General features: G+C 42.9%; 3 non-coding genes across 3 annotated transcripts; 1 reads left to right on the forward strand and 2 right to left on the reverse strand.

Moving 5' to 3' along the window:
* Nucleotides 1-1,542: 1,542 nt before the first annotated feature.
* Nucleotides 1,543-1,614, reverse strand: trnad-guc. Its single transcript has one exon. It is a non-coding gene; the product is annotated as a tRNA-Asp (tRNA).
* A 14-nt stretch (nt 1,615-1,628) lies between these two features.
* trnak-cuu lies at nt 1,629-1,701 on the reverse strand. Its single transcript has one exon. It is a non-coding gene; the product is annotated as a tRNA-Lys (tRNA).
* Nucleotides 1,702-3,409: 1,708 nt separating this feature from the next.
* Nucleotides 3,410-3,501, forward strand: trnar-ucu. Its single transcript is given in 2 exon segments — nt 3,410-3,446; nt 3,466-3,501. It is a non-coding gene; the product is annotated as a tRNA-Arg (tRNA).
* The last annotated feature ends 9,923 nt before the right edge of the window (nt 3,502-13,424 follow it).

Below are 13,424 nucleotides of genomic sequence, written 5' to 3' on the forward strand. Positions count from 1 at the left end.
GAAGTTGGATCAGAGGCAGAGATGTTATTCTGCAGCTTTTTCCCAAAGTTCCTCTTGGCCACCCTGATTGCATTAGTCAGTTTGTTCCTTGCTTGCTTGTACAGGGTCCAGTCCCCGCTCCTGTGAGCTTCCTCTTTGTCCTGTCGCAGCCTTCTAAGGTTGGGAGTGAACCAGGGTTTCTTGTTGTTGTATGTACGGAAGGTCTTGGTTTGTACACACATGTCCTCACAAAAGCTGATGTATGATTGATTGTATGTATGTATGATTGATGCTCAAACATCAATCTTCATGTTGTTGTTGTTGTTTTTCTTCTTGGACTTTATTAAATACTTGTCGTCATCACAGCAGCTGAATCCATTTGTGCGTCTCCAGGTGGAAAGAGGCGCCGCGCGCATTTTACGCACTCTGCACACTGGGACAGGATCAGTGAGGATGAGCCAGTTAGTGAGCTGCAGAGTTTCCTCCACATCACACACAGATCACAGGCTGATGTGGAACCAGCAGATCAGCTGTTCTCAGGATGAGTCCAGCTCCATCACAGCAGTCAGGACATTTTGATTCCTACTAAAATGACTAAAAACAGCTTCTGTTCATGGTGAAAACAAATGGCAGCACGTTGCAGTAACAATGGAATAAAATGACTTTTCCAGCATCATCTCAGTATCTTAGATAGATATACATATAAAATGGTGTTTGAGTGTGAAGTCTGTTGTAGCATGGGATCCTATGATGTGAACTGATCATCAGAATTTTTTATGTAGTGGGTTTCATCACAGAGAACTCAGGAAAAAACATATCTCCCAGCAAGAAGAAGGAAAACTAGTTGAAGGTATAGTGTCTGATCAAAGCTCATACGGGCTGGTTACTAATTAGGTGGGATGGAAATGTCCATTATACAATATCAGTAGCTGGTAGGTATCAGAAAGTAGGTGTTACATCAGTAACACATCATTTGTAGTTGATGTAGTTACATTTACATGTTACATAGTGAAGCCTTGTAAGTGAAGACTCTCTGTAACAAAGGATCCATGGAAATAAGTTTCATTTAAGAATAAAACACAATTCATGATGGCTCTGGGTGGACAGACAACTTTGTCTCATCCATATCCACTATATGGATATGAAGCCCACTGAGGGAGGTCACTCTACTGACAGCTACATATGACATGCCAGACTCAGAAATGTGTCCCAGTGAGACTACAGCTGATCTAGTTGTCACAGCTTGGACTTTATGTAAAGTTGCAAATGATCCATTCACTGTCTGTCGTATAGATCAAGCCTCCTACAGCTATTACTGACATTCCTTCAAAAGGGGCTCTGAGACCATAGACACTTCATCAATCACTCTCAGCATTTATAATCTCACATCTGGATCGGAGGTTTGAAGCTTCTTGGCAGTTTGAGAAGAGCATGTAGTGTTGTTGATATCTTGTCTAAGGACACCTCAGCGAGTAGCCAGGAGGAACAGGGAACTGAACCACTCCCCCTGGAGTTCAGTAGACGACTACTCTACCACCTGAGCTGCTCCAAAAGTGTGATATACTCCCCGTCGGGGAATCGAACCCCGGTCTTCCGCGTGACAGGCGGAGATACTGTCCACTATACTAACGAGGAAGGATAAACCACAGCACCCAACGTGGGGCTCGAACCCACAACCCTGAGATTAAGAGTCTCACGCTCTACCGACTGAGCTAGCCGGGCTACTTCTGTTGTGTATCCCTTCATGATTTCACTACATTCACTGATGTCGTCCATATTTGAGCTTTGAATGACCGTTTTCAGGTACTCTGATAGACCAGACTCCTTTTTCATGATATACAAAGATAGATACACCACACAAGAATAGACATTTAGAATAAAGCTCACATCAATGCATCAAGTATTGATGAGGGTTGTCGCCATTTACCCAGCAGTCTTTTGTATCACTGTACTGGACTCATTGATCACATTGAGACATTTTACAAACCCACTGAGTGTTAACTTGCATCTATCCAGGAGCTGCTACAAACTAAGGAAGGTGGTATCTGCAACCTGAGCTGAGACTTGTGAAACAACTCTTAGAGTGGTCTTTGCGATGCATTTGCACTTCTGTGACTTTCCTATAGTCTTCAGACTGTGTATGTGGATCAGGGAGCTCTGCTGGGATGTATTTGGACACGAAATCACACACTGTTTGATCATCATCTTCCTCAAACACAGGTGCACCTTCTACCCACATGAGGCAGTGTATGTGTGAACTTCCACGATGTTGAAAACTGTGCAAAGAGCAAGTCATTTGTGTCTCTGACGAAGCGCTCATCAATACAGGAAAGCCCTGATTTGAAATAATTGCTTGGTGATAACCTGATGTGTCTCTTTTCATGTAGTGTATTCTGAGCAGTTGTTGAAAGAACTGACACGATGTTAAGAAAATCTTTCAAATAAACAACTTTTAAAGTCAAACATCAATTGGAGCAATGTTGACACCAATTCAAAATGATTTCAGTGTTAATATGGCTGTTGTTTAGAGGCACACTTAGATTTGTGAACTTACTGATAAAATGCTGCCTGACAGCAGCTTATTTTTATCAGTAATGATTTTATCTTTAGAAATTGGCAGTATTTAGACACTATAGTGCACACACTACTATGGATACACACCTCTTTCAATGGCTGCATGATAAATAGTTTATTAGATTGCAATCTCCATTCAAACCCACATGCAATCTCTTTCTTTCATCTCTCACCCTTTTGCTGTGAAGTGATGAGGTGAGCTTTGGCCATCGGTAGTTGGAGACACAGATGCTTATTTATTTTTCTCATTAAATGTTTCATTCAGCTTTAATAAGCAGAACTGACTGACTCAACAATAAGTGTCAGCTCACAACTCAGGCTAAAGGCAATTCACTTATGCGTTTATATAAATTACATTTATTGTCTGAGTGTAAGACAGTTGCTGTGAATTATTCTTCAGTTAAACAGAAGTAGATTTCATGTTTTTATTTAGTAAGTTAGTTAAATATCTGTTGAAGAGAACATGTGTTAGCACTGGATTCAATCACAGTCAACAGGAATTTGCTGAGATTATTAAACAAGTTCAACCATCTTTTTCTTGGTCTCTGCAGGATATACCAATGGTCAATATCTCCACATTTGTTATAGCTAATGTGATTTCAAACACAACAATACTTATATACTTATATTAAATATGCTGGACTTTGACATTGCATTTATAAATAGGGGAATGTGAATTTGATTTGACCTTCCCATTTCTACTTTATGTCACAGAGTGATACTTTACTAAGATACTAAGTACTGCTACTTACTGACATTTGAAAAATGTGTACTTACTGTTCAGGGTAGTAAAACAAAGAGAAAGGTTTCATATTAACAATACAGCTGTTTGGTTAAATTGAGTTGTGATTAGTGAGGCTCTGTGGCGCAATGGATAGCGCATTGGACTTCTAGTCAAACAGTTGAGGTGATATTCAAAGGTTGTGGGTTTGAGTCCCACCAGTGTCAATACTTTGCGGCCTGGTGGCTCAATGGGTAGATTGTTGACCTTAGATGCAGAAGGTTTGGGGTTCAAACCCTGTCACAGAAATCAGGTGGGTCTTGTGGAGCAAGACACTCCACACTAGCTCCCACTGCTCCCCCCAGGGGGACGGGTTAAATGCAGAGGACCAATTTCATTGTAACATGTAAAGGTGACATATGACGATTAAAGGCTTTGTTCATCAAAGTGTAGAATGAGCTTCCTGTGGGCAGGAAAACTCACTGTCTGTTTGAAATCTTTTCAGAAAAACACATTATTTTATCTTTTTAGTTTAGGAAATAACAAATATCATGTTTGTCAAAGACTCTTTAACACTGAGCTCATCATAACCACGAGGTCACAATGTAACTGTAATGTACATGTTTCCATTTCTACTGTTGATTGAAATGAAATATTAATATTTTATTTTACCAATCACATTAGTCCCATTGATATATAGTTATGTTTCAGTATTTACATTTTATTGTAAAAAAAAAAGATCAATTAATTTGAGGTAACAGGTGATGAATGAAAGAGTAGATATTTGTGTGAATCTATTTTTCTCCAACACATCATATTCTGCTGTTATTTCTGGGTTACATCACACTCCAGAGTCAATATATCATGTGTTGTTCAAAGGAAATGTTATAATATAATAATATATTTAATTTAGAACAATTTCAGATATTTCATTGACATATATGACACAAAATAATTAACAGTTTACAGTTTATTACATTTTCAGTTCAGTGCAGTTGTGTTCAGACACTTGACATCATAAGGTTCAGATCTCAAAGACCAGCAGCAGACAAAACACTGAGCAGGTTGGTTGGTCCACAGCTGCACTCAGTACAATACAGCTCTGAAGCTGAGGATCCCTGTAGAAAGGTCCAGAGACACAGAGACAGAGAGGAGGAAACACAACTATGGTAAGTTTAATGTGATCTAAAATAACTTCTTCTTGTTCATCCAGAACATGGAAACACCTGAGAAACAAAGAACATTTGGTTCATTGAACAATAAACACAGGTTGAAATGATCAGACGGGAAAAGCTGCAGAAAATACTTTGAACAGGTGACTGCTGGAATCTGTGGGTGGAGGCAGCGACTGAAGAGAGCTGGTAGAAGCTGACAGACAAAGGTTGAAGGTGGATGATATCTGAGTGGATGTTAGAGACTGTAGATAGTGGATGTAGGTGGAGGACGAAGGTGGTGCTGCATGATGTTAAAGGTAGCAGAGTGAAGGTGGATGCTGAAGGTGGTGCTGCATGATGTTAAATACAGCATAGGGAGGCTGAAGGATGAAGATGGTGCTGCCAGATGTTAAAAGCAGCTGAGTGAGGCTGGATGTGGAGGATGAGGGTGTCCTACTAAAAACAAAACACCAGTTCCTCTAGAGAAACACTTTCTGTCCTGTCTGTTTTGTTTGTGGTTTTATGTTCATAATGTTATTGTCAGAACTAAAACACAGTATTTTGTATTGTGTCTTATGTCAGTATCAGTTTCACACTGGATTAGGAGAGAATGTAATTACAGAGAGAGTCCAGCAGAGGACGCTCTAAACTACTGAGGTGCTCAGGTCACGTGGTTTCTTTTCCTTCACTCAGTACATACGGGAGCTGCATCATTCTCATCAGCACCTCTCTTTACAGGTCTGAGTGCTTCCTACTGACTGTTCACGGTAATCTACAGTATGTGTCATCTGACGATGTATGTGTGTACAGGGGAGTATTTCTATTGTTTTGTATTTTTGTATTGTGAAGCAAAGGTTTCCTCTAAGCCAGTTTCTTCCTGTTACAGTACACAATAACAGCTTTTAGCTGTCTTTAAAAAACCTTTCCAAACTGTACATTGTAGCTTCATTAAAGCTCTTTTAATTTTACAGTATAATATTGGCTACTGTGCTGCCAGTTCTGAAAACGTGTAAATAGGAGCTGTGGTGTTGAAGGGTGGAGCAGCAGCTATGGGAACATTAACTTCAATTAAATCTTTCAATCTTTTTTTTTTTCAGCTTAAAGAGAATTATTTGAAGACAGATGTTGATGTTGTGTTTGAGTTGCTGAACAGTTGCAGAGACGTTTGTCAAGCTGCAATGTTGCTCAGTCATTGAAGTCAGCAACATGGAAACTACACGTACAAAGTAAAGAGCAGCTTTGAATACAACACTTGACTGATGCTGCAGAGAAAACAACTCAAGATCATTCAAGGTCTGTGTGTTTAGAAACGCTGCTGCAGCTTTGTCACTTGTTCTCTGAAACAAGGAGAGGACACCAAAATGGACTGATCCACTCATAGAAACATCAACAATCTCCAACAGATTTCCAAAGTCAACCATGATTCTTCACGGACTCTTTAAAATGACTCCCAGTGAATCAACATTGAATCAGTAGAACTTTATAGGATTTCAGAAACAGGCCGACATATCTGAACACATCTTTGATCAACATCTCACCAGAACTTTCTCTTTGTCTAAACTGTGTTTTCCTGCATCTTTGTATTGTTGACTATCAACAGACCATAGTGTGAGTAAGTGGAGCGAGAGTGTTTTGTTGAAGCATCTTTAATACTGAGCTCATCAGAACCATGAGGTTACACTGGAACTGTAAATATACAATGTTTCACTTTCTACTTGTAGCCCACACATACAATTGCTTTGTTTCTGCTGCTACTGTTTGTATTGTTTCAACATTATCTCACACATTTAAATCTTACATGGGAGATGAAAAGACAGGAGACCTACTCATTCATTTAAATACCAGGATATGAGACTGACCAGTGAGAGCTATGATTTTGGCTACGGTGCCAAGATCTCTGTTTAGTCCTGGTATATAGCTACAATACAAATAAGCTGAACTCCCATGAATTACCTGAGTTAACTGTACCCATAAATCACTCCATTCATGTCTGTGAAGACTTGAAGTAACCATAAAGGAAGAGACGGACACTATACTCACAGAATAGAACATCGAATTATGGGCAGTTTATACCTTTAAACCAGCCCCCGTTGGAAAAGAACCATTTAATTGCATTGAACACATAAAGTAAAGTCGAATACCCGGGATTTTCTAAACACTTTATGGAACCATATCGTGGATCTCCTGTGGTTCCTGTTTACCGTGTTCTGTCAGTACTCATAGTTCCTCACAGGTCAGGTTGCTTCTGAGTGGCCTTTTCAAATCTATCCAGCGATGTCCGCTCACTGTGATGAATCCTGAAGTCGTGTCCACTGGCACTAACCTCCACACAGTAACAAGCTCTTTCACTTACCTGGCTCATTCTATAATTTAGGGTACATTTCATATCAACCAAAAAGTGAGTAAATCAGTTATTAGTTTTAATTTTACCAATCACATTAGTCCCTTATAATATAGTTATGTTTCAGTATTTACATTTTATTGTAAAAAAAAAAAAGATCAATTAATTTGAGGTAACAGGTGATGAATGAAGAGTAGATATTTGTGTGAATCTATTTTTCCCAACACATCATATTCTGCGTTATTTTGGGTTAACTCACACTCCAGAGTCAATATATCTGTGTTGTTCAAGGAAATGTATATATTATTTTTTCGCACATTTTCAGTATTCTTGACACTATATGCCATACTTACAGTTTACAGTTTATTCATTTTCAGTTCCGTGCCGTTGTGTTCAGCACTTGACCTCTGGTTCAGATCTCAAGCCAGCCCGCGACAAAACACTGACGGCGGTTGGTTGTCCCACAGCTGCACTCAGTACAATACAGCTCTGAAGCGGAGGATCCCTGCAGAAAGGTCCAGAGACACAGAGACAGAGAGGAGGAAACACAACGAGGTAGTTAATGTGATCAAAATAACTTCTCTTCTGTTCATCCAGAACATGGAAACACCTGAGAAACACAAAGACATTTGGTTCATGAACACTAAACACGGTTGAAATGATCAGACGGGAAAAGCTGCAGAAAATACTTGAACAGGTGACTGCTGGAATCTGTGGGTGGAGGCAGCGACGAAGAGAGCTGGTAGAAGCTGACAGACAAAGGTTGAAGGTGGATGATATCTGAGTGGATGTTAGAGACTGTATATAGTGGATGTAGGTGGAGGACGAAGGTGGTGCTGCAGATGTTGAAGGCAGCGGGAGGGAGGGTGAAGGATGAGGTGGGCTGCCAGATTTAAAGGCAGCAGAGGGAGGGTGAAGGTGGAGCTGCATGAAGATAATAGCAGCAGAGGGAGGATGAAGGTGGTGCTGCATGATGTTAAAAGCGCAGAGAGAAGGTAAATGCTGAAGGTGGTGCGCCAGATGTTAAAAGCAGCTGAGTGAGGCTGGATTTGGAGGATGAGGGTGGTGCTTGCATGATGTGTAAAAGCACAGAGTGAAGGTGGATGCTGAAGGTGGTGCTGCATGATGTTAAATACAGCATAGGGAGGCTGAAGGATGAAGATGGTGCTGTAGGATGTTAAAGGCAGCAGAACAAGAGTGGAGGTAGAGGTGGGAGGATGAAGGTGGTGCTGTAGGATGTTGAAGGCAGAGGCTGACGGTGGAGGAGGGGGTTAGGTGGATTTCCAGGAAGCAGAGAGTAAGTCTCTTTACTTTTTGCTCTTTGTTCTTTTTCTTTCTGGATTCTGAGGCTCTGGTTCTCCTGAAACATCCACGTCATAAAGTGGAGGACAGACACCAACCTCGTATGACACACCACGTCCAAACGTCCGTCCTCACCGGCTGACGTCTCCAGGGGACGATTCAGCGTCTCCCACAGCTTCTGCTTGATGCGACGACCCAGCTCCAAACTGTGGGGACGAGGTCGACCGCTCTTGTACCTGTGAGGAGCAGAAAGAACACAAAACCAAACTATGATCCAAATCTCACATGTGGAAAAATGTGGACATAATGTGATTCAAGGTGAGGGAACAGACTTCAGCAGCTCATCCACCACTCCTGGTAGATCTGCTGGTACTCTCCCACTGAGCACTGTGGATCCTCAGAGGGACGTCGTGCTGCAGTGGAGCAGTGGAGGTCGGAGGCCGGGGGCCACTTGGAGACAACTGGCAGGTGGGAGTGTGGGGATGGTGGACTGAGGCCTCGGGACCAGAGTCAGCAGAGCTGAGGTGGAGGTCTGAGGAGAGGACACCACGTCCTCCTCGGCTGTTTTAGCAGAGCCTCTGAGGTCTCTCCTCTTCCTGGGACGCTGGACAGCAGCAGCCTGGTTGAGCTTTGGTAGGAAATGGAAACACACGACTTCAACATTCTTTGATTTTACACCAGGCTGCCTAAACAACGGACAATCAGACACTTTTCATCTAAAATATAAAAGTCAGTGTCTACCTGGTCGTCCCTGCAGCACGGACACTTTGTGGAGGCTCCGAGCTTCTCCACTCTCGAGCGACGTGCAGAGATTCTCCTTCCTCTCTGCTCGATGGTGTCGTCACACTGCAACGACACACAACAACAACTAAGTTCCAACCAGACTTCCAGTGTTTGGACCACATCAGTGGACGTTTCAATTCACAGCTTCCTGCACAAAAAGTCACTTTCTCCTTCTAGTTCACTTTATTTCAGTGTTTTTAAAGAGATGTTGCTGTTATTTCCTGTTTGATGTATATTAACTCTATTTCATGACACACAAATGGACGTGGTTCACTTCACTTTCCATCATTTCATTCAAATGTCTGCTCCGACTTCACACTGGCTCATGCGTCCTGTCTGTGTGTTTCCACTCATTTAATAATCAAGAAATAATAAATCTCATTTCCTGATCGGTGGGTTTTGTGGATGCTGTGAGCACCGGGGTGGACACTGTTCATGTCTCAGTCAACTCACAAACACAAGAAAACAGCAGAGACTTTCAAAGGGTTCAGATCTCACATTTCCATCATGAAACTCGGATGTTGGTCTTTGTCTCTGACTGGGAGTCTTTAGTTTTCGTAGGACGGAACAAGTCCTCAGTAAAAGAGACAATCTGGAAGAAATCGTCAAGTGAAACCCGGAGAAAAACTTTTCTTGACCGCTGAGGTTGTTTGATTTTAAATGGTGATCTGATGGACATGATTCACCATGGCAACCACAGAATCTCTGTCCTCCATTTTGGGATCTGACTGGTCCCACTTCTTCTCTGCTCCAAGTTCACTTTCACTCTTTCTGTCCACATCTTGTCATCAAGTCCCCGTGTCTCTGCTGTTTGACCACATTTTCCCCACAGGAAATAAATCCACATTTCTCTTCTTCTTCATGTGTCATCTGGGTTTTCTCTTCATTTTCTATTTCATCCAAAACAAACTCGGAACAAATAACAAACTCTCTCTCTCAGTCAAATCCTGATGATACAGACTGAGACGCGCTGACACGTCTCCAAAAGTCTCCTTCACCTATTTGGAGTTCGTCTTTTTCTCTTTCTTGTTTCACTTCGCTACATTTGATCGTGTTTCAGATCAGAATCAGAATCAGAATCATCGAATCAGAATCAGACAGCTTATTGCCAAGTTTTTCAACAAGGAATTTGACTCCGGTAACTTCGCTCTCAGGTACAGTTTTTTTTCAGGAAAGGGGAACAAATATGAAAACTGTGTGATTTTACAACATGTAGTGTGCTGTACTGACAAGTGTCTTTGTTGTGCATGTGCAGAGTGCAAAAATTACGTGTGTGCATATACGATATATGGAACTTCTTGTAAACATTATACCCCAGTCCATATTGTGGACACAATTATTGGTGAGGACTGTCACCAGTTTAGCGACAAAGTCAGAGGGCGACTGAGAGGTTTGGACTGTTTCAGGAGGAGGAGTGATTAGTGTTAGAGGTGTTGGAGTGGAGCTGCCAGGCATGAGGGCAGAGGACGACCAAAGAGTGAGTATTGGATGTCTTACAGAGACATTGGGTTGTCTAGTGTTGGGTAGAAGTGCCCAGATAGAGTTGTGGAGCGGATGTTCGCTGTGCGACCCTGTGGAAAAGCCAAAGAAGAAAAGAACTGTTGTCACTCAGTGTTCAGCAGACTACAGCGAGGGAAAAACTGTCTTTGTGACGTGTTGTTTTGTGACAGGCTCTGTACCGTTTTCCTGAGGGGGAGAGTCTGACAGTCCTTACGGGTGTGTGGGGTCTGCAGAGATGTTTTTCCTAGTTCCTGACTCTGGACCTGTACAGGTCCAGGATGGAGGAGATCTGCTCCTATGACCTCTGCAGACGAATTGTCCGTTGCAGTCTGCTCTTGTCAGTTTGGTGGCTGATCCAAACCAGAAGTGATGGAGGAACAGAGAACGACTGTATGATGCCTGTGTAGAAGGTGACCAGCGTTCCTGTGGCAGGTAAACTTCCTGAGCTGCCTCAGAAGTACCCTCTGCGGCCTTCTTCCTGATGGAGTCTATGTGTGAGGACCATTTCAGGTCCCGTGAGATTGTGGAGCCCAGAACTTTGACAGTCTCCACTGTAGGTACTGTGGTGTTGAGAATGGAGATAGGGGGCAGAGTAGGGGGGGACTTCCTGAAGTCCACTATCATCTCCACAGTTTTGAGCGGTTCAGCTCCAGATGGTTCTGACTGCACCAGTGAGCCAGCTGCTCTACTTCCTGTCTGTATGCAGACTCATCGTTGTTCTGGATCATTCCAATGACCGTGGTGTCATCCGCGTACTTGAGGATCCTCCCAGATGGGTCTCCTGAGGTGCAGTCGTTGGTGTAGAGGAGGAAGAGTAGTGGGGAGAGTACGCACCCCTGGGGGGCGCCGGTGCTGGATGGTTCGATACCAGATGTATACTCCAGCCCACCTGCTGAGTCCTGTCTGCAAGAAGCTGTTAATCCACTTACAGGTACAGTCAGGCACTGTGAGCTGGTGAGCTTCTGGTTGAGGATTTCAGGGATGATGGTATTGAAGGCCGACTGTAGTCCACATACAGGATCCGGGCGTAGGTGCCTGGGGAGTCAAGATGTTGTAGGATGAGGTGTAGTCCCATGTTGACTGCGTCGTCCGTGACCTGTTTGCTCTATAGGCGAACTGCAGGGGGTCCAGCAGGGGTCCAGTGATGTCTTTCAGGTAAGTCAGAACCAGTTTTTCAACGTTTTCATTGCGCTGAACAAACAGCAACTGGTCTGTAACTGTTTTTCCGTGATGGAGGGTTGCTTGGGGACCGGGATGATGGTGAGCGTTTGAAGCAGAAGGGGACTTTGCACTGCTCCAGGGAGAGGTTGAAGATTCTGGTGAAGATGGGTGCTAATCAGTTGCACAGGCTTTCAGACATGGGTGAGACTTTGTCTGGGCCTGCTGCTTTCCTGGTCTTTTGTTTCAAGAAGAGTTTTTTCACCTCATCTTCACAGATCGTCAGTGCAGGGTGGGTGTGACGAGGGGGTTGCTGGCAGGTCGTTCAGCTGTGTGTGAGGTGTGAATGGTCCTTTTCAAACTGCAGTAGAAGTCGTTGAGGTCGTCTGCAAGTGACTGGTTTCTCCTCAGGGCGGGGGGATGGTTTTCTGTAGTTGGGGGGACTGAAGGTTTCTCCAAACTGAAGTTGGATCAGAGGCAAAGATGTTATTCTGCAGCTTTTTCCCAAAGTTCCTCTTGGCCACACCTGATTGCATTAGTCAGTTTGTTCCTTGCTTGCTTGTACAGGGTCCAGTCCCCGCTCCTGTGAGCTTCCTCTTTGTCCTGTCGCAGCCTTCTAAGGTGGGGGTGAACCAGGGTTTCTTGTGTTGTATGTACGGAAGGTCTTGGTTTGTACACACATGTCCTCACAAAAGCTGATGTATGATTGATTGTATGTATGTATGATTGATGCTCAAACACATCTTCATTGTTGTTGTTGTTGTTTTTCTTCTTGGACTTATTAAATACTTGTCGTCATCACAGCACTGAATCCATTTGTCGTCTCCAGGTGGAAGAGGCGCCGCGCGCATTTTACGCACTCTGCACACTGGGACAGGATCAGTGAGGATGAGCCAGTTAGTGAGCTGCAGAGTTTCCTCCCACATCACACAGATCACAGGCTGATGTGGAACCAGCAATCAGCTGTTCTCAGGATGAGTCCAGCTCCATCACGCAGTCAGGACATTTTGATTCCTACTAAAATGACTAAAAAACAGCTTCTGTTCATGGTGAAAACAAATGGCAGCACGTTGCAGTAACAATGGAATAAATGACTTTTCCAGCATCATCTCAGTATCTTAGATAGATATACATATAAATGGTGTTTGAGTGTGAATCTGTTGTATAGCATGGGATCCTATGATGTGAACTGATCATCAGAATTTTTTATGTAGTGGTTTCATCACAGAGAACTCAGGAAAAAACATATCTCCAGCAAGAAGAAGGAAAACTAGTTGAAGGTATAGTGTCTGATCAAAGCTCATACGGGCTGGTTACTAATTAGGTGGGATGGAAAATGTCCATTATACAATATCAGTAGCTGGTAGTATCAGAAAGTAGGTGTTACATCAGTAACACATCATTTGTAGTTGATGTAGTTACATTTACATGTTACATAGTGAAGCCTTGTAAGTGAAGACTCTCTGTAACAAAGGATCCATGGAATAAGTTTCATTTAAGAATAAAACACAATTCATGATGGCTCTGGGTGGACAGACAACTTTGTCTCATCCATATCCACTATATGGATATGAGCCCACTGAGGGAGGTCACTCTACTGACAGCTACATATGACATGCCAGACTCAGAAATGTGTCCCAGTGAGACTACAGCTGATCTAGTTGTCACAGCTTGGACTTTATGTAAAGTTGCAAATGATCCATCACTGTCTGTCGTATAGATCAAGCCTCCTACAGCTATTACTGACATTCCTTCAAAAGGGGCTCTGAGACCATAGACACTTCATCAATCACTCTCAGCATTTATAATCTCACATCTGGATGGGAGGTTTGAAGCTTCTTGGCAGTTTGAGAAGAGCATGTATGTTGTTGATATCTTGTCTAAGGACACCTCAGCGAGTAGCCAGGAGGAA

Source organism: Anabas testudineus, chromosome 4, assembly GCF_900324465.2.
Source record: "Anabas testudineus chromosome 4, fAnaTes1.2, whole genome shotgun sequence".
NCBI classification, from domain to species: Eukaryota; Metazoa; Chordata; class Actinopteri; order Anabantiformes; family Anabantidae; genus Anabas; species Anabas testudineus.